Source organism: Haematobia irritans, chromosome 2 (genome assembly GCF_050003625.1).
Source record: "Haematobia irritans isolate KBUSLIRL chromosome 2, ASM5000362v1, whole genome shotgun sequence".
NCBI classification, from domain to species: domain Eukaryota; kingdom Metazoa; phylum Arthropoda; class Insecta; order Diptera; family Muscidae; genus Haematobia; species Haematobia irritans.
Genome location: NC_134398.1, coordinates 27,101,814 through 27,123,740, shown reverse-complemented (window position 1 = coordinate 27,123,740; position 21,927 = coordinate 27,101,814). Strand labels below are relative to the sequence as shown.

At 26.4% G+C, this 21,927-nt stretch overlaps 1 protein-coding gene across 1 annotated transcript in view; it reads left to right on the top strand.

Annotated features, from left to right (window-relative positions):
- Positions 1–264: 264 nt before the first annotated feature.
- The window catches only part of Nckx30C (solute carrier family 24 member Nckx30C), a 544,602-nt gene continuing 522,939 nt past the window's right edge, over positions 265–21,927 (top strand). Inside the window, exon 1 of the mRNA XM_075293614.1 lies at positions 265–598. The gene's annotated coding sequence lies outside the window, so the exon portion shown is untranslated. The remainder of the gene's footprint in view (positions 599–21,927) is intronic.

Genomic DNA, 21,927 nt, shown 5'->3' with positions numbered 1-21,927 from the left:
TAACTCAATTTTATGGTTGTAATATTTTCCTGTATCAACTCACGGTTAAGCTCTTGTTTGTGTGTCTCTCTCTCCCACACTCTCCCTCTCCTTAGGGGGTAAAAGAGATTTCGTTAAGCTTTTCTTGTTCGGGTGAGTGTGAGGCGTAGCACAAAGCTTTTGCTTGCTTTGTTTTTTTACATTTCGGTTTTTCTTTTTGTAAAGGAATTTCACGAAAGGACCTTTGCTTTTGGCCAAATGTTTGATGAAGCTTTATAACGTTAACATACGTTGCGGTAACAGTTTGGTTGTAAACGCGCACGTTTTTAGTCCATGACAAAACAGAACATTTTTGCAAATGGAAAAAAATGACATAAAATATTATCCACTCATTGTGAACAATGTGAACTAGTTTTACAAAGTGGAGAATTAAAACAAAAAATTATAGTATTACAAAAAAAAAAATGTTACAAACAAAAAATCTAATATAATTACTTTAACATAAATAAATAAAATATTCATTTAAAAGCAAAATATAAGCTTATATCAAAAATGTGTGGAATAATAGCTGTACAAAAAACCAACAAAAAATCAATATGAAAATCTTAAGAAAATAAATGTAAGATACTAAATTTTATGGTTTGTTAAATTAAAATAAATATAAAACACTTTGCCTATTAATTAGAAATATTCGTTAATTAATTAAAATCTTTAATTTGCCCCATAAAAAACATCGTTTTTTTATATAATCAAGTAATAAAAACAACAACAAAGATCAAACACCCCTCTCCCCCCTCTTTGGACAATTTATACTTCGCTTCGTTTCATAGACAAACGACATTGTCGTTGTCCTCGTCGTCATCGAATACACAAAGAATACAGCACAAATTTCGATTGTTTTTGTTAGTGTTCGACGAGTAGAAATGGCATTTTAGAGTATGGGTTGATTATCAGATTGACTATGTGTGTGAGTGTGTGTGTGAATGCTAGAGAGTCTTGGAGTATGTGTATGCTAGAAAATATTGGAGTACTTATCAGTGTAGTCTAAGCCTTACCTCATTCTCTTTGTTTTACTCTCTCCATTTATATGAGTATTTATATTGGCTTATATGATGAATGAGTATTTGTGTGAATGTGTGTGCGTGTGTGTTCTGTTACAGGCATACAAAACGAGTGGGAAATTTGGGAAAAATAGAAGAAACAAAAAATCGAGGAAAAACCCTACCCTATGGCAAAAACAAAATAGCAAACACATTCATGATGGAATAAAGGAACCAAAGCAAATGAAAATATTTGCCTTTTGTATATCTCTTTAAGTATTCACCGCCGATTGTTGGTTTCTTCCTTTTGGAAAATGTCCTTTCCTTTTGTCCTTTGGTCCGTTGCCATTGTTTTCGTTCGTTTTATTTTATTTTTTTTTTCTTCTCATTTCACATTTCGACCAAAACACAAGTGTTATTCGTCGTATAAGCTTGTTCGTATCTATGATAAAGCATCGATATCTTAAGCGGTAAGTGTATGTATGAGTGCCTGTATAAATTTAAATGAGCGCGCGTGTTCTTTTAATTTTTGCTTGGTATGCGTGTCTCATATATTTTATGGCTGTGCGTGTAGAAATCAGCCAAATAAAAGTGTAACATAAACCAATGTAACATGGGGAGGAACGAAGCGTTTAATGGTAAACATTCAATGGGGAATTATGGATCATTACAGGTACAGATTTGTGATTACAAATTAAAATAAAAATATAAAAATTGAAGGAAAAATTCCAAATTAAATTCCCTTAAAATCAAGAAGTATAAAAAAATTCTTTGAAATTTGTAATAATTTTTTCGAAGTATAAGTATAAAGGCGATTTCGTTTATGTTGTAACCCTGGTTTTAAGAAAATTTCATCGCCACAATGAGGAACAGGGTATTATAAGTTAGTGCGTATGTTTGCAATATCTAGAAGGAGATGCAATAGACATATGGTGTCTTTGGCAGTAATGCTCAGGACCGGCACCTGAACACGCATGCCAATCGAGCCAAAGATAATCTACCAAAATTTGAGGAAAATTTTTACCAAAAAACCAACCAACAAACACATATTATTTTGCAAAATTTTCCAAAGATTTTATATCAATTGAAAATTTTCTCAAAATTTTGTTTTAACAGAAAATTTTGTCAAAATTTTATCTCTAGCGAAAATTTTTATCAAAATTTTATTTCTATAGAAAATTTTGTCGAAATTTTATTTCTATGAAAAAAATTCTCAAAATTTTATTTCGATAGAAAATTTTCTCAACATTTTATTTCTTTCCTCAAGTTTTTGTTTTTATGGAAAAATCTCTCAAAACACGCGTGCCAATCGAGCCAACAATAATCTACCAAAATTTGAGGGAAATTTTACCAAAAAACCAACCAACAAACAAATCTTATTTTGCAAAATTTTCTAAAGATTTTATATCAATAGAAAATTTTCTCAAAATTTTAGTTTCACAGAAAATTTTGTCAAAATTTTATCTCTATAGAAAATTTTGTCAAAATTTTATTTCTATAGAAAATTTTGTAGAAATTTTATTTCTATAGAAAATTTTGTCGAAATTTTATTTCTATAGAAAATTTTGTCAAAATTTTATTTCTATAAAAAATTTTGTCAAAATTGTATTTCCATGAAAAATTTTGCCATAATTTTATTTCTGTAGAGAATTTTATTTCTATAGAAATTTTGTTTCTATAGGAATTTTCTCAAAATATTATTTTGATAGAAAATGTTATTTCTATAGAAAATTTTGTAAAAATTTTATTTCTATGAAAAAAAATTCTCAAAATTTTATTTCGATAGAACATTTTCTCAACATTTTATTTCTATAGATTTTTTTTTTTCAAAATTTTATTTGTATAAAAAAATTTCTCAAAATGTTATTTCTATAGAAAATTTTCTCAATTTTTATTTCTGTAGAAAATTTTCTCAAGTTTTTGGTTTTATGGAAAAATCTCTCAAAATTTTATTTCTATAGAAAAATTTCTCAAAATTTCATTTCCCTACAAAATTTTGTAAAAATTTTATTTCCGTAGAAAATTTTCTCCAAATTTTATTTCTATAGAAAATTTTCTCAAAATGTTGTTTCTATAGAAAATTTAATTTTTATAGACAATTTTCGCAAAATTTCAGTTCTTAAGAAAATTTTTTCAAAAATTGTATTTCTATAGAAAATTTTGTTCTTATAGAAAATTTGTTCAAAATTTTATTTCTATAGAAAAATTTTGAGAAATTTTATTTTTGTAGAAATTTTCTCAAAATTTTATTTCTATAGAAAATTTTCGCAAAATGTTGTTTCTAAAGAAAATTTTATTTCTATAGACAATTTTCTCAAAATTTCATTTCGTAATTCTTCAAGCTTGAGATCGTGTTCACAGACAGACGGTCATGGCTAGATTGCTTCAGGAGCACGGTTGCTACAATTGGTAGAATTCTACTAGAAATGGTAAATGTTTTATTGTTTGGTAGATTGGTAGAATTTTTGATGTTTTTGTAGATTTAGCAAAATTTTCTCTCCAACTAAGAGGTATGTACATCGCAACTTTTTAGCGAAATCAAATTTTGACAAAATTTTCCATTGGAATAAAATGTTGACAATATTTTCTGTAGAAATAAAGTGTTTAAACAAATTTCAAAAAAAAAATTGAGAAAATTTGCTATAAAAATAAAATTTTGAAAACGTTTTCTATAGAAATAAAATTTTAAATAGAAATCAAATGTTTATAAATAAAAATTTCTATAGAAATACAATGTTGAGATAATTTTCTATAGAAATAAAATTTTGACAAAATTTCTATAAAAATAAAGTTTTGACAAAGTTTTCTGTAGGAATAAAATTTGGCAACATTTTCTATAGAAATAAAATGTTCAGAAAATTTTTATAGAAATAAAATTTTTACAAAATTTTTTATAGAACTAATATTTCGACAAAATTTTCTATAGAAATAGCAGTTTGACAAGATTTTCTATAGAAATAAAATTTTGGGAAAATTTTCTATAGAAATAAAATATTGAGAAAATTTTCTATAGAAATAAATTGCAATAATATTTTCACAAAATCCTCTATAGAAGTAAAATTTTGATAAAAATTTCTATAGAAAACACAAAATTTACAAACATTTTTATAGCAATAAATTTTGACAATGAAATTTTGAGAAAATGGTGAATAGAAATAAAATTTTGACAAAATTTTCTATAGAAATAAGATTTTGAGAAAAATTTTAATAGAAACACAATTTGGAGAAAATTTTCTATAGGAATAAAATTCATACACATTTCTATAGAAATAAAAGTTTGATAAAAATTTTTATAGAACTAACATTTTTACAAAATTTTCTATAGAAATATAGTTTTGACCAAATTTTCTATAGAAATAAAATTTTGACAATATTTTCTAAAGAAATAAATATTTGACAAAAATTTTCTATAGAAATGATATTTTGAGAAAATTTTTAATAGAAATAAAATTTTGAGAAAATTTTCTATGGAATTAAATTTTGATGAAATTTTTTATTGAACTAACGTTTTAACAAAATTTTCTATAGAAATGAAATTTTGAGAAAAATTTTAATAGAAATACAATTTTTATAGAAAAACATTTTTGCCAAAATTTTCTATGGAAATGAAATTTTGAGAAAATTTTTAATAGAAATAAAATGTTGAGAAAATTTTCTATACACATAAAAAAATTTTTGTAGTTAAATTAACGCTAAATTTAACTTATTATACCCTTCACCACTACTGTGGTACAGGGTATAATAAGTTTGTGCATTTGTATGTAACGCCAAGAAGGAGTAATCATAGACCAACCTTTTAGTATACGGATCGGCTTAGAATTAAATTCTGAGTCGATTTAGCGATGTCCGTCTGTCTGTCTGTCTGTCTGTCTGTCTGTCTGTCCGTCTGTCTGTCTGTCTGTCTGTCTGTTGATGTATTTTTGTGTGCAAAGTACAGCTCGCAGTTTTATTCCGATTGTCCTAAAATTTGGTATAGGGTCCTGTTTCGGCTCATAGACGATCCCTAGTGATTTTGGAAAAAATCGGTTCAGATTTAGATATAGCTGCCATATATATTTTTCACCGATCTGGTCATACTTGGCGTGTATATCAACCGATCTTCCTCAAATTCCGTACATCCGAATATTTTATGTGTCTCGAAAAACTTGCAAAATATCAGTCAATTCTGTTCAGATTTAGATATAGCTCCCATATATAGCTTTCGCCCGATTTACACTCATTTGCCCACAGAGGCCAATTTTTAACTCCGATTTAGTTGAAATTTTGCACAGGGAGTAGAATTAGCATTGTAACTATGCGTGCCAAATTTGGTTGAAATCGGTTCAGATTTAGATATAGCTCCCATATATAGTTTTCGCCCGATTTACACTCATTTGCCCACAGAGGCCAATTTTTAACTCCGATTTAGTTGAAATTTTGCACAGGGAGTAGAATTAGCATTGTAACTATGCGTGCCAAATTTGGGTGAAATCGGTTTAGATTTGGATATATCTCCCATATATAGCTTTCGCCCGATTTACACTCATATGACCACAGAGGCAAATTTTTAACTCCGATTTAGTTGAAATTTTGCATTGTAACTATGCGTGCCAAATTTGGTTAAAATCAGTTCAGATTTGGATATATCTTCCATATATAGCTTTCGCCCGATTTACACTCATATGACAACAGAGGCAAATTTTTAACTCCGATTTAGTTGAAATTTTGCACAGGGAGTAGAATTAGCATTGTAACTATGCGTGCCAAATTTGGTTGAAATCGGTTCAGATTTTGATATATCTCCCATATATAGCTTTCGCCCGATTTACACTCATATGACCACAGAGGCCAATTTTTAACTCCGATTTAGTTGAAATTTTGCACAGGGAGTAGAATTAGCATTGTAGCTATGCGTGCCAAATTTGGGTGAAATCGGTTTAGATTTGGATATATCTCCCATATATAGCTTTCGCCCGATTTACACTCATATGACCACAGAGGCAAATTTTTAACTCCGATTTAGTTGAAATTTTGCATTGTAACTATGCGTGCCAAATTTGGTTAAAATCAGTTCAGATTTGGATATATCTCCCATATATAGCTTTCGCCCGATTTACACTCATATGACAACAGAGGCAAATTTTTAACTCCGATTTAGTTGAAATTTTGCACAGGGAGTAGAATTAGCATTGTAACTATGCGTGCCAAATTTGGTTAAAATCAGTTCAGATTTAGATATATCTCCCATATATAGCTTTTGCCCGATTTACACTCATATGACCACATTGGCCAATTTTTAACTCCGATTTAGTTGAAATTTTGCACAGGGAGTAGAATTAGCACTGTAGCTATGCGTGCCAAATTTGGTTGACATCGGTTCAGATTTAGATTTAGCTCCCATATATATGTTTTTCTGATTTCGACCAACATTTTCCTTGTAAAATCGCCACTGCTTAGTCTAAAAGTTATAAAAATGACTCTTTTCCTAAATTTCTAATACATATATATCGAGCGATAAATCATAAATAAACTTTTGCGAAGTTTCCTTAAAATTGCTTCAGATTTAAGTGTTTCCCCATATTTTTTACTAAAATTGTGTTCCTCCCTAGTGCATTAGCCAACTTAAATTTTGAGTCTATAGATTTTGTAGAAGTATATCTAATTCGGTCCAGATCGAGTGATATTTAAATGTATGTATTTGGGACAAACCTTTATATATAGCCCCCAACACATTTGACGGATGTGATATGGTATCGAAAATGTAGATCTACAAAGTAGTGCAGGGTATAATATAGTCAGCCCCGCCTAACTTTAGACTTTCATTACTTGTTTTTATTGTAAAAAAATTATTTGTTGGTAGTTAAATTTTATTACTTTTTGCGAAATTTTCCAAAGCTCAATGAAATTTTCGTTTTTTTAAGTATGTCTCAAATATTTTATGAACTAAACGTTCATAAAATAGTTCAAAGCAAATGAAAATTTTCGTACGATTCCCAAAAATAGTAAGAATGAACTACTGTATAGCTAAAATGGTCATGATTTGGCGCCAATGATTTTCTTCTTAACTTTTAGTTAATATTTTCGTCTATTAGAGGGTGTAATTTCGTGAACTGTAGTTAAAAAGTACAACAGGGCATTAAATTTTTCTGGTTTTAACAACGCTTTGGGGAAATCTCAAAATGTGTAGCAAAATTTAGTTCAATTTTCGTACGAGTTAGTTTATTCTTCCTATAATACAATTTTTTTCGATGTAGAAATAAAATTCTGAGAAAATTTTCTATAGAAATAAAATTTTGACAAAATTTTCTATAGAAATAAAATTTTTACACAATTTTCTATAGAAATAAAATTTTTACACAATTTTCTATAGAAATAATAAAAGACTAAAAATTATCACTATCGCTTAGCTTAATTCTACATATGTGGCTCATATACTTAGACTCAATTTGAAATTGTATGGAGTGATATGTAGTGGTGTGCGAGAGAGCACTATTAACAGACCATCCATTAACAAACTTTCTTGTTGTTGTTTCACACATACAAGTCAGCCATTAAGCAAGAGGGGTATTATATGTTAAGGTGCTTTGCTGTGTTATTCCTCCTTTTCTTCTCCTTCTACCCACATGCAGCTCCTTAATGAAGAAATTCTGTTAAACCATTATTCTAGCACTGTTTGAAAGTTTTTTTTTTTCGAGCAACCAAATTTCTGACTTTCTGGAGTTCAAAACGGAAGGAAGCAAAACTATGATACGAAGTCATTTTCACCAGTCAAGTTTGTGAATGGCCAAATTAAAGTTAAGCATTTGTGACATGAATGTTAGCACTTTTAAGATCCTTAATATCGAGTTAACATAAAAAATAAAAACGATTTTTATAGCAAATTTTTTTTTCAAGTGTAAATGACATGAATAAGGAATAAGAATATCAATTTATTTGCTACTATGACGAAGATATTAAATGTCGTTTCTTTACAAATGTTTCTTATTATATGTACGACACGAAACTTTGACATTTGCTTTCTTAACTTTCTTTTAAATAAAAAAAAAAACCTTTTTATTAAAAAACATGTCTTTAAACTAAAGTATGTGCCTAAAATTTAAGTTGTTTAATCCTCCGTATTAGCTCAATATTTTTGTTAGTGTAGATTTGAAGCTAGATGCCTTCCTAAAAAATGTCTTTATTTTAAAGCCGCATTTTTGGCTCGTTATCAATATAGACAAGGGATCCAAATAAAGCTATGTTTATAGTACATAGATATTTAGTTACACTATTATGTGGATACATAGACCATATAATAAAAATTTATACACAGAAAATAATATTATAATTTTTGAGTTAACAATAAATTGTTGTTATAGAAAATTTTTAAGTTCAACAAAATGTTTGTTGATATAACAAAATGTTTGTTGATATAACAAAATTGGTTGCTAAAGTGACTAAAATCGTAATTGTATTTACAAACTACGTTGTTAGCTCAAATTTAAAAAAAAAAAATTTAATTGTATTGACAATCAAATTAATTGATATTTTTTTGTGTGTATAATGTAATTTTATAAACAAAGGTTTACAAAAAAATTCTAAATTTTCCAAATGCAAGCAAATTTGGACATTTGCAGAGAGTGTGCAAATTGTAGTTCACATTTTCTATATTTGAAAGAATGCCTTCAAAATTCACCTTTTAAAAAATTTTTAAAATTTTTGATTCGGATTACAAGTCATTTTCTCTGTGTTTACCGCAATTCTTACATTTGTTTCTGTCAATTAAATTTAAATTCCAATTAAGGTTCATTGCTTCAAAGGATAACGAATATTGTTCTCCAATTACTTTGCGAAGTTTATTTTGGTTGTATATATGGCATGAAAGCTTTACCTTGCAAGTACTTTGTTAACTGGTGAGGTATAATATTGTGGCTACACTAACACAAAAAAAAAACAAAAACTCTGACAAATGCAAAAACAAAGTTTTAGACAGAATAAATTTTAGTTTTATTATTTAAAAATTTTTAGACAATTTCGTACTACGAAGAAAAAATAGGGAGTTAGAATTTGCGAAATTAGGAAAATGTATTTAGGAATTTAGTAGAAATAAATTTTTTACAAAATTTTCTATAGAAATAAAATTTTTACAAAATTTTCTATAGAAATAAAATTTTGACAAAATTTTCTATGGAAATAAAATTTTGACAAAATTTTCTATAGAGATAAAATTTTGAAAAAAATTTCAATAGAAATAAAATTTTGAGAAATTTTTCAATAGAAATACCATTTGAGAAAATATCCTATATAAAAAAATCTATAGAAATAAAATTAAAAAAAAAAAAAATTGCTATAGAAATAATATTTTGAGAAAATTTTCTATAGAAATAAAATTTAATTTGTTGTTTTGATCTCAGCTTTAAAACCATTGTGTTGACTAAACTACAAGAGTAGCTTAACCAACAGAGGAAAAGAATGTTTGTCAAACTTATTTGGGCAAAGCCCTATAGACTACAAGATGGTAGGATGGACGGACGCTTCGGAATTACCATATTCCTCATCAGCATCCCCTACTTGCAGCAAAACTATCAACCAATTATCAGAATAAATTCAGGCAGTTCACTAAACCCAAAAGTGAAAGGAAAAGAGATATGTTTGTACGAATTTATTTCGGCATAAGCGGGCTATCATGCAAAACCTTTTTTCGGAAGGTTCAAGTGTGGTTCATTGTTGGGTTTAATGAACTACTTGAATTTATTCTGATAATTGGATGATAGTTTTGCTGCAAGTAGAGTATGCTGATGAGGAATGTGGTAATTCCGAAACGTGCGTCCATCCAACCATCTTGCAGTATATTGGGCTTTGCCCGAATAAATTTGACAAACATTATTTTCCTCTGTTGGTTAAGCTACTCTTGTAGTTTAGTCAACACAATGGTTTTAAAGCTGAGATCGCAACAACAAATATGATTGAAGTACAAACCAACAATAAAAATTAAATAAAATTTTGACCAAAATTTCTATAGAAATAAAATTTTTAGAAAATTTCCTATAAAAATAAAATTTTGAAAAAATTTTCTGAAGAAATAAAATTTCTATAGATTTCTATTGGTATAAAATTTTGACAAAATTTTCTACAGAAATAACATTTAGACAAAAATTTCTATAGAAATAAAATTTTTACAAAATATTCTATAGAAATAAAATTTATAGAAAATTTTCTACAGAAATAAAATTTTGACAAAATTTTCTATTTTATTTCTATAGAAATAACATTTGAGAAAATTTCCTATAAAAAACAATTTTCCTATAGAAATAACAATTTGAGAAAAATTTCTATAGAAATTAAATTTAGAGAAAATTTCCTAAAGAAATAAAATTTAGAGAACATTTTCTGTAGAAATAAAATTTTGGAAAAATTTTCTATAGAAATAAAATTATCGCAAAAGTTTCTATAGAAATACAATTTTACAAAAAACTTTCTATATAAAATAAAATTTTGCAACAATTTTCTATAGAAATAAAATTTTAACAAACATTTCTATAGAAATAACATTTAAAAAAATTTCCTATAAAAATGAAATTTTCTATAGAAATAACATTTTGAGAAAATTTTCTATAGCAATAACATTTTGACAAAATTTTCTACACAAATAAAATTTTCACAAAATTTTTTATAAAAATAAATTTTGGACAAAATATTTTATAGAAATAAATTTTGGACAAAATTTTTTAGAGAAATCATATTTCGACAAAATTTTCTGTAGAAATAATATTTTAAGAAAATTTTCTATCGAAATAAATTTTTGATAAAATTTTCTATAGAAATAAAATTTAGACAAAATTTTCTATAGAAATAAAATATTGACAAAACTTTCTATAGAAATAAAATTTTGACAAAATTTTCTATAGAAATAAAATGTTGACAAAAGTTTATATAGAAATAAACTGTTGACAAAATTTTCTATAGAAATCAAATTTTGAATTAAATTTTCTATACAAATAAAATTTTCCCAAAATTTTTTATAGAAATAAATTTTGGACAAAATTTTTTATAGAGATAAATTTTTGACAAACTTTTCTATAGAAATCATATTTTGACAAAAGTTTCTGTAGAAATAACATTTTAAGAAAATTTTCTATAGAAATAAAATTTTGACAAAAGTTTATATAGAAATAAACTGTTGACAAAATTTTCTATAGAAATCAAATTTTGAATTAAATAAAATTTTGAGAAAATTCTCTACAGAAATAAGATTTTGAGAACATTTTCTATAGAAATAATATTTAGACAAAATATTCTATAGAAATAAAATTTTGACAAAATTTTCTACAGAAATAAAATTTTGGGAAAATTTTCTATAAAAATAAAATTTTGAGAACATTTTCTATAGAAATAACATTTAGACAAAAATTTCTATAGAAATAAAATTTTGACAAAATTTTCTATAGAAATAAAACATTGACAAAATTTTCTATAGAAATAAAATTTTGACGAAATTTTCTATAGAAATAAAATTTTCTATAGAAATAAAATTTTGACAAAATTTTCTATAGAAATACAATCTTGTTAAAATTTTCTATATACATAAAATTTTTACAAATTTTTCTATGGCAACAAAATTTTGACAAAATTTTCTATAGAAATAAAATATTGACAAAATTTTCTATAGAAATAAAATTTTGACAAAATTTTCTATATACATGAAATTTTTACAAATTTTTCTATAGCAACAAAATTTTCTATGGCAACCAAATTTTTACAAAATTTTCTATAGAAATAAGATTTGGTTCTTGTTTTTTTTTCGGCATAAGCCGGCTATCAATGTAAAGCCTTTTTTTTCGGACGGTTCAAGTGTGGTGTATTGTTGGGTTTAATGAACTGCCTGAATTTATTCTGATAATTGGTTGATAGTTTTGCTACAAGTAGAGGATGCTGATGAGGAATGTGATAATTCCGAAACGTGCGTCCATCCAACCATCTTGCAGTCTATAGGGCTTTGCCCAAATAAATTTGACAAACATTCTTTTCCTCTGTTGGTTAAGCTACACTTGTAGTTTAGTCAATGTATGGTTTTAAGCTGAAATCAAAAAACAACAACATGATTAAAGAACAAAAACCAACAATATCAAAACAAAACGAATGAAAGAACAAAAATTTTGACAAAATTTTCTATAGAAATAAAATTTTGACAAAATTTTCTATAGAAATAACATTTTGACAACATTTTCTATAGAAATAAAATTTTGACAAAATTTTCTATAGAAATAAAATATTGACACAATTTTCTATAGAAATAAAATTTTACAAAAATGTTCTATGGAAGTAAAATTTTTACACAATTTTCTGTGGAAATAAAATTTTGACGCAACTTTCTATGAAAATAAAATTTTCACAAAATGTTCTATAGAAATAAAATTTTGACAAAATTTTCTATACAAATAAAATTTTCACAAAATTTTCTATAGAAATAAAATTTTCGCAAAATTTTCTATAGAAATAAAATATATAATATAATATAGAAATATATAATATAATATAGAAATAAAATTTTGACAAAATTTCCAATAGAAATAAAATTTTAAAAATTTTTTCTATAGAAATTAAATTTTGACAAACTTTTCTATACAAATAAAATATTGACACAATTTTCTATAGAAATAAAATTTTACAAAAATGTTCTATGGAAGTAAAATTTTTACATAATTTTCTGTGGAAATAAAATTTTGACACAATTTTCTATGGAAATAAAATTTTCACAAAATGTTCTATAGAAATAAAATGTTGACAAAATTTTCTATACAAATAAAATTTTCACAAAATTTTCTATAGAAATAAAATTTTAAAAATTTTTTCTATAGAAATTAAATTTTGACAAACTTTTCTATACAAATAAAATTTTCACAAATTTTTCTATAGAAATAAAATTTCCAGAAAAATTTTCTTTAGAAATAAATTTTTCTATGCAAATAAAATTATAGACGTTTCTTATTGTTTTTTTTTTCTTTTTTTAGTTTATATAACTAGTGTGAAGTAGAAAGTATTAAAATTTAACGGAAAATTGAACGCTTTCTTTGTTTTTTTCTGTGTATGCCAAAAGAAATGAAATTTTGAGGTCCAATGATATCCTTGCACTAGAAGTTGTAATGAAATGTATTTTCGCTATGTTCTAAATAATTGTATTTTATTTTGCTTGTTTTTTTTTCGTTTTGATGAAGGCAAATTAATTGAAGAAAATTTTTTTTATTACCATCTGTTGGAAGGAAATTCCTACTTCATAGAAGAAAAAAAAAATAAACCACAAAGTAGGTCGACAATCAAATAACATGTCATTGCCTTGAGTTGTATATTTGGTTTTTCCTTTTAGGAAGAAGAAATCTAAAAATATGTGAGCCAACAAAAAAATAAACAACCAAAGCTATTTGCGGAATATTTTTGGAGTTGATTAAAGTTGAGCGGAAAGGGTGGGGGGGAACCAACTCACTACATGAAAATCAGAACTTTCACGATGATTATAAACTCGAGAATAATTCGAAAATATGTAAGTTCAAATAGATTTTCCCAGACAAGGAAGAATTATTTTTGCAAAAGTTTTCTCCAAAAGACCTTGAGTCTCGTTTTTCATAACATCGAAGGTAGAGGAGACTGCGAATAAATAATTTAACACCTTTATATTTGAAGTAAAATCCATTCTTTGTTTGAGAAAAAAATTGTCGAATATTTAATTTATAATACAGAGAGAAGCATGCTGAAAAGTAATATCAGCCAAATGACTACCAAGACCATGCTTAAAGGACCATATCCGTGGCATGAAATTGTAAATTGGGGATTACAAAGATTTTGTTTTTCAGATGAGAAAAATTGCACTAAAACCTTATGTAATACGCAATTCATTATTAAATTTAAGGTTAATATTCCATTTTTAATGTCTTTTTACTCCACTTGACTTGACATTTTACACAGAGAATAGATTTAACACTATATTTAAAAATTTCTTCAAAATTAATTAAATCGATTTTAACTTTGTTGACTTTTTGTATCTTGACTACAAAGTAAAACAGCTTTTAAAAATAAGAGGTTAAAATAGTCGATGCATGTTTTATTTCCATAGAAAATTGTGTCAAAATTTTATTTCTATAGAAACTTTTTGCCAATTTTTTTTTCTATAGAAAATTTTGTCAAAATTTTATTTTTATAGAAAATTTTGTAAAAATTTTATTTTTATAGAAAATGTTGTCAAAATTTTATTTCTATAGAAAACTTGATCAAATTTTTGTTTAATTAGAAAACTTTGTCAAAATTTTATTTCTATAGAAACTTTTTGCAAAATTTTATTTCTATAGAAAATTTTATCAAAATTTTCTTTCTATAAAAAATTTTGTCAAAATTTTATTTTTATAGAAAATCTTGCAAAATTTTATTTCCATAGAAAAATTTTTCAAAATTTTATTTCTATAGAAAACTTTTCAAATTCTTGTTTAATTAGAAAACTTTGTCAAAATTTTATTTCTATAGAAAATTTTGTCAACATTTTATTTTGATACAAAATTGTGTCAAAATTTTATTTCCATAGAAAATTTTGTTAAAATTTTATTTCTATAGAAAATTTTGTCAAAATTTTATTTCTATAGAACATTTTTGCAAAATTTTATTTTTATAGAAAATTTTGCAAAATTTTATTTCTATAGAAAATTTTGTCAAAATATCGTTGCTTTAGAAAATTTTGTCAGAATTTTATTTCTATAGAAAATTGTGACAAAATTTTAGTTCTATAGAAAATTGTGACAAAACTTTATTTTTACAGAAAATTCTGACAAAATTTTATTTCTATAGAAAATTGTGACAAAATTTTATTTCTATAGAAAATTTTGTTTTTTGCTATAGAAAATTTTGTCAAAATTTTATATATATATATAGAAAATTTTGTCAAAACTTTATTTCTATAGAAAATGTTGTCAAAATTTTGTTGCTATAGAAAATTGTGAAAATTTTATATATACAGAACAATTTGTGAAAATTTTATTTCTAAAGAATTTTTTTTTCAAAATTTTATTTCTATAGAAAATTTTGTCAGAATTTTATTTCTATAGAAAATTGTGACAATATTTTAGTTCTATAGAAAATTGTGACAAAATTTTATTTTTATAGAAAATTTTGTCAAAATATTGTTGCTATAGAAAATTTTATTTCTAAAGAAAATTTTGTCAAAATTATATTACTATCGAAAATTTTGTCAGAATTTTATTTCCATAGAACATTTTTGTAATATTTTATTTATATAGAAAATTTTGTCAAAATTTTGTTGCTATAGAAAATTTTATTTCTATAGAAAATTTTGTCAAAATTGTATTTCTATAGAAAATTTTTTCAAAATTTTATATCTATAGAAAATTTTGTCAAAATTTTATTTCTGTAGAAAATTTTGTCAAAATTTTATTGCTATAGAAAATTATGTCAAAATTTTATTTCTATAGAAACTGTTGTCAACATTTTGTTGCCATAGAAAATTTTGTCAAAATTTTGTTGCTAAGAAAAATTTGTAAAAATTTTATGTGTATAGAAAATTTGTCAAAATTTTATTTCTATAGAAAATTTTGTCAATATTTTATTTCTATAGAAAATTTTGTCCAAATTGTATTTCTATAGAAAATTTTGAAAAAAATTTTATTTCTAAAGAAAATTTTGTCAAAATTTTATTTCTATAGAAAATTTTGTCAAAATTTTGTTACCATAGAACATTTTGTCAAAATTTTTTTGCTATAGAAAAATTTCATGTATTAAGAAAATTTTGTCAAAATTGTATTTCTATAGAAAATTTTGTGAAAATTTTATGTATATAGAAAATTTTGTCAAAATTTTATATATATAGAAAATTTTGTCAAAATTTTATTTCTATAGAAAATTTTGTCAATATTTTATTTCTATATAAAATTTTGTCAAAATTTTTTTTCTATGGAAAATTTTGTCAAAATTTTGTTGCCATAGAAAATTTTCTCAAAATTTTGTTGCTATAGAAAAATTTTTTAAAATTTCATGTATAAAGAAAATTTTGTCATAATTGTATTTCTATTGAAAATTTTGTCAATATTTTATTTTTATGTAAAATTTTGTCAAAATTTTATTTCTATAGATAATTTTGTCAAAATTTTAGTTCTATAGAAAATTTTTCCAAAATATTGTTGCTATAGAAAATCTTGTCAAAATTTTATTTCTAAAGAAACTTTAGTCAAAATTATATTTCTATAGAAAATTGTGTCAGAATTTTATTTCCATAGAAAATTGTGTCAAAATGTTATTTGCATAGAAAATTGTGTAAACATTTTATTTCCATAGAACATGTTTGTGAAATTTTATTTCTATAGAAAATTATTTCAAAATTTTATATCTATAGAAAATTTTGTCAAGATTTTATTTCTGTAGAAAATTTTGTCAAAATTTTGTTTCTATAGAAAATTTTGTCAATATTTTATTTCTATAGAAAATTTTATCAATATTTCATTTCTATAGAAAATTTTGTCAAAATTTGTTTTCTATAGAAAATTTTGTCAAAATTTTGTTGCCATCGAAAATTTTGTCAAAATTTTGTTGCTATAGAAAATTTTGTAAAAATTTTATGTATATAGAAAATTTTTTCAAAATTTTATTTCTATAGAAAATTTTGTCAACAGTTTATTTCTAAAGAAAATGTTGTCAAAATTTTATTTCAATAGAAAATTTTGTCAGAATTTTATTTCTATAGAAAATTTTGTCAAAATTTTATTTCTATAGAAAATTTTGTCAAAATTTTGTTGCCATAGAAAATTTTGTCAAAATTTTGTTGCTATAGAAAATTTTGTCAAAATTTTGGTGCTATAGAAAATTTTGTCAAAATTTTATTTCTGAAGAAAAATTTTGTCAAAACTTTATTTCTATAGAAAATTTTGTCGAAATTTTGTTGCTATAGAAAAATTTGTAAAACTTTTATGTATATAGAAAATTTTTTCAAAATTTTATAGAAAATTTTGTCAGAATTTTATTTCTATAGAAAATTTTGTCAAAATTTTGTTGCCATAGAAAATTTTGTCAAAATTTTGTTGCCATAGAAAATTTTGTCAAAATTTTGTTGCCATAGAAAATTTTGTCAAAATTTTGTTGCCATAGAAAATTTTGTCAAAATTTTGTTGCTATAGAAAATTTTGTCAAAATTTTATTTCTATAGAAAATTTTGTCAAAATTTTATTTCTATAGAAAATTTTGTCAACATTTTATTTTTATAGAAAACTGTCGTAACCCGGCCCGCTTCGCTGCGCCTTCCGAAGCGTATTTGGAGGAACATTTTGCGTTAACTTAGTCAACTATATCGTGCTGAAAACAAATTCGAAAAGATTTGAATTCTTTTAAACAAATCGGACTACTTGATTTTTCGTTTATAGGTACAAATACGGCGGGAGAGGGTGTACCTTCTTCTATATTTTTTGTGAATTTTAAATGTGGTTTGTCAAGGAAAGGTATCCTTCTCCTCAACATATCTGAAAATTAAGCACTATATTATAATAACATACAAAGAATTACTGTTTCCCATCCAATAAATCGGAAAAGGCAAAAGTAGTAAAAAATTTTACCACATTAACATTTGCTAAATGTTGGAAAATAATGCACCCTCTACGTTGGCTGCCAATTTCATGTAAATTTAAGTTCTTTACTAAAAAGAAGTCTGGCAGAAGCCTGTGCAAAAATCATAAAATTATGTACCGAGTTCCCATTTACGGACAACCCTCTAAAAAAAAAAAAACGGACAAAAGGGAACCCTTTCTTTACTAATAAGAAGTCTGGAAGAAAGAAGCCTGTGCAAAAATCATAAAATTATATACCTAGTTCCCATTTACGGACAACCCTCCACTTTCAATTTAAGAGAAAAAAACGACAAAGGGGAACTCTCTCCCCACCTTCCTATACCCTATATTAATTTCGCAACTACTCAATGGTCCCTATAAATTCTATCGAAGTAAATCGGCAGAGTTTATTTCAATTTTCCCCTTCCCCAACCAGATATCGAAAAATCATATATTAATTTAAAAATCATGTATAAATTTCATCACCTCCTCCCACGTTCCCTGTAAATTTCAAGTAGATCGGAGATGTTTAATTTTTGCTCTATTGTTTTAAAGGGACGTCACTTTCCCCGATACAATATCGACAAACACCGTAGTGAATAGCAACCCTAACCTTCCCTGAAAATTCTTGAAACTTTCCTTCAAGTGTGGGGCAATGAAGGTTGCCTCTTCATTTATAACCTTTTCCCCCGCTTCCTTTGTAAATTTCAAGAAAACTTAAATTTTTTTATATTTCATGTTAGCCTGATACCGAAACAGGCAATTGACGTTCAAATGCATTATATCTAATTATACAATTATTTTTCGAGCTTTATGGACAGATATAGATTAAGGAACATGGTTAATAGAGCCATTTTTTTTTGCAATTTTAGAAGAGGACCTCCTCCCCGACCAAATGTCGAAAAGCGTGTCTTTTGTAAACGTCCCAGAAAATGTCAAGCAAATTACAAGCCTAAAGGGGCGACCTCTCTTCCGTCCAAAAATCACAAAATCAGGTATCAACTATTACAGTTGACAGAGGTTACGATCTCTCCCTAGTCCTCTGTAAATTTCAAGTAACTCGGTAAAGTTTAGTTTTTTCTCTGTATGTACTTAAGAGAAGCGGATGTCTCCCTTGCCCTTTTATTTTTATTAAAAAATCAGGAACCTGATATAAATTTCATAACCTCACCCATTTCTCCGTAAAATTTCAGTCGAGGAAGTTTAGTTTTGTTTTCACTGTACTTTAAAAAAAGTCGGACAAAGGGGTGGCCCCCCTCCCCGACCAAATATCGAAAAATAATGTAGCGGATTTTTGTCTAGATGCCAACCCCAACATTCAATGAAAATTTCATGCAAATCGCATAATTTTGTTCCAAGTTTCAAAAAGTAAGGCAAGGGGGAGGTCCCCCTACCCGTCCGCATATGAAATCATCAGGTACCCCATATTAATTCCATAACCTTACCGCATGTTCTCTTTAAATCTCAGATAATTTAGAGAATTTTAGTTTTTTCGCTGTACTTTAAAAAAAGTCGAACGAAGGGGATGTCCCCCTCCGCCACAAAATATCGAAATATAAAGTAGCGGATCTTTGTCTAGATGCCAAATCCAACCTTCAATGAAAATTTCAAGCAAATCGGTCAACTTTGGTCCAATTTTCAAAAAGTCCGACATAGGGGAGGTCCCCCTCCGCGACCAGGTGTCAAAAAATGAGGTACCCTATTTTTACCACATGAACGTCCCCTATGATCTCTGAAAGTTTCAAGTAAATCGGTTCAGCCGTTTCGGAGCCAACTCGGTTCATACAAACAAACAAACAAACAAACAAATAAACAAACATAGATTGAATTTTATATATATAGATTTTGTCAAAATTTCATTTCTATAGAAAATTTTGTCAAAATTTTATTTCTATAGAAATTTTGTGAAAATTTTATGTACATAGAAAATTTTGTCTAAATTTTATTTCTATAGAAAATTTTGTCCAATTTTTATTACTATTATAAATTTAAGTATCTCGCAAAGTCTACCAAATAGTAAAAACTCTACCATTTTTGGTAGAATTCTACTGGCAACCTTAATGCTGACATATTTCTTTTCATCCGGATGGTTGGCAAGGATACGAATTCATTCCCTTTGAGTTTAGCAATGTCAAAATGGTAGAGGAATGGTCAGAAGATAGATCGCAATATTGAATTACTGATATCTTATTGCGTCTTAATGTCTTAGTTATGGCAAAATCTATAAGATCAGACGTCTTGTTCAAATCGGCGGGCCATAAAACATGGCATAATCTCTACTTGAAGTCGAGTTTGAATATGGAAATTTAAGTTGCCGTTAACTAGTTTTTAAAAGACGTTAATAGCAAATGAAGAAAAAATGGTGAAACAACTAATGACTTAAAATTGTTTTTTTTTGTCCTGGCGTCAAGTACTCAAAACTTAAAGTTAAGAGAGAATTGTGTCCTTAAAATATCCTCATTTCAATTCTCCGCTTCTTTGGCTCGAATCTATACCAAAATCGTCAGTGTAAAAGTAAAAGCTTTGAAACCGGTTATGCTTTTTTTGTTGCAGTGTATCGACCTCTGTTCCCCTCCTCTTTAACGTCCCCTAATATATCAACCTCATATATTTCTCCGAATATTGAGTTTGGCTTATTTGTATTGTACAGTGAAATGTATTCTAGCATTTATGTTTATGTGATACGTGCAAATGTGTAATGCATTTGCTATGCAGATGCTGTTTCCTATTGCTGCTTTAAAGCTATTTTGGTTCTTTGTCCTGCAAAAATAAAAAATAAACAGAAACCGGAGAACTCCAAAAACGTCGGAAGAAAAGAAAGAAATTGTTGTTAAAACCAAAAAAAAAAAAAAAAACAAGTATATACTGCCGTAAGTTCAGCCACGCCGAATCTTATGTACCCTCCACCATGGATTGCATAGAAACTTCTACGAAAGACTGTCATCCACAATCAAATTACTTGGGTTGTGGTATCTTAAAACTCTTAACATCGTTTTCTAAATTGGGAGTTAGTCCATACGTGGTAGAGAGCCAGAATTGAAGTATGGGATCGCTTATATGGGGGCTATATACAACTATGAACTTGATATGGACCAATTTTTGTGTGATTGGGGATCGATTTATCTGAGGGCTATATATAACTATAGACCGATATGGACCTAGTTAGGCATGTTTGTTAACGGCCATATACTAGCACAATGTACCAAATTTCAACTGACTCGGATGAAATTTGCTCCTCCAAGAGGCTCCAAAACCAAATCTCGGGATCGGTTTATATGGGGGCTATATTTGATTATGGACTGATATGGACCACTTTTGGCATGGCTGTTAAATATCATATACTACCACGACGTACCAAGTTTCAACCAGATCGGATGAATTTTGCTTCCCCAAAAGGCATCGGAGGTCAAATCTGGGGATCGGTTTATATGGGGCTATATATAATTATGGACTGATATGAACCAATTCCTACATGGTTGCTGGATACCATATACTAACATCACGTACCAAATTTCAATCGAATCGGATGAATTTTGCTCTTCGAAGGGGCTCCGGAGGTCAAATCTGGGGATCGGTGTATATGGGGGCTATATATAATTAAGGACCGATTTCGACCAATTTTTGCATGGCCATTAGAGACCGTATACTAACACCATGTACGAAATTTTAGCCGGATAGTACGAAACTTTCTTCTCTTAGAGGCTTTGCAAGCCAAATCTGGGGATCGGTTTATATGGGGGCTATATATAATTATTGACCGATGTGGACCAATTTTTGCATAGTTGTTAGAGACCATATACTAACAACATGTACAAAATTTTCTATAGAAATAACATTTTAACAAAATTTTCTATAGAAATAAAATTTTGACAAAATTTTCTATAGAAATAAAATTTTGACAAAACTTTCTGTAGAAATGAAATTTGTTAAAATTTCCTATAGAAATAAAATTTTCTATAGAAATACAAATTTTGTTAAATTTTTCTATTGAAATAAAATTTGTAGAAAATTTTCTGTCAAACAAATTTTGGCAAAATTTTTAATCGAAATAAAATTTTGGCAAATCTTTCTATAGAAATAAATTTTTGACAAAATTTTCGTTAGAAGTAAAATTTTGACAAAATGTTTTATGGACTTAAAATGTTGACAAAAATTTATTTAGAAATAAAATTTTGACAAAACTTTCTATAGACATAAAATTTTGAGGACATTTTCTATAGACATAAAATTTTGAGGACATTTTCTATAGAAATAAAATTTTGACAAAATTTTCTATAGAAATAAAATTTTGACAAAATTTTCTATAGAAATAAAATTTTTTACAAAATTTTCTATAGAAATAAAATTTTGCAAAATTTTCT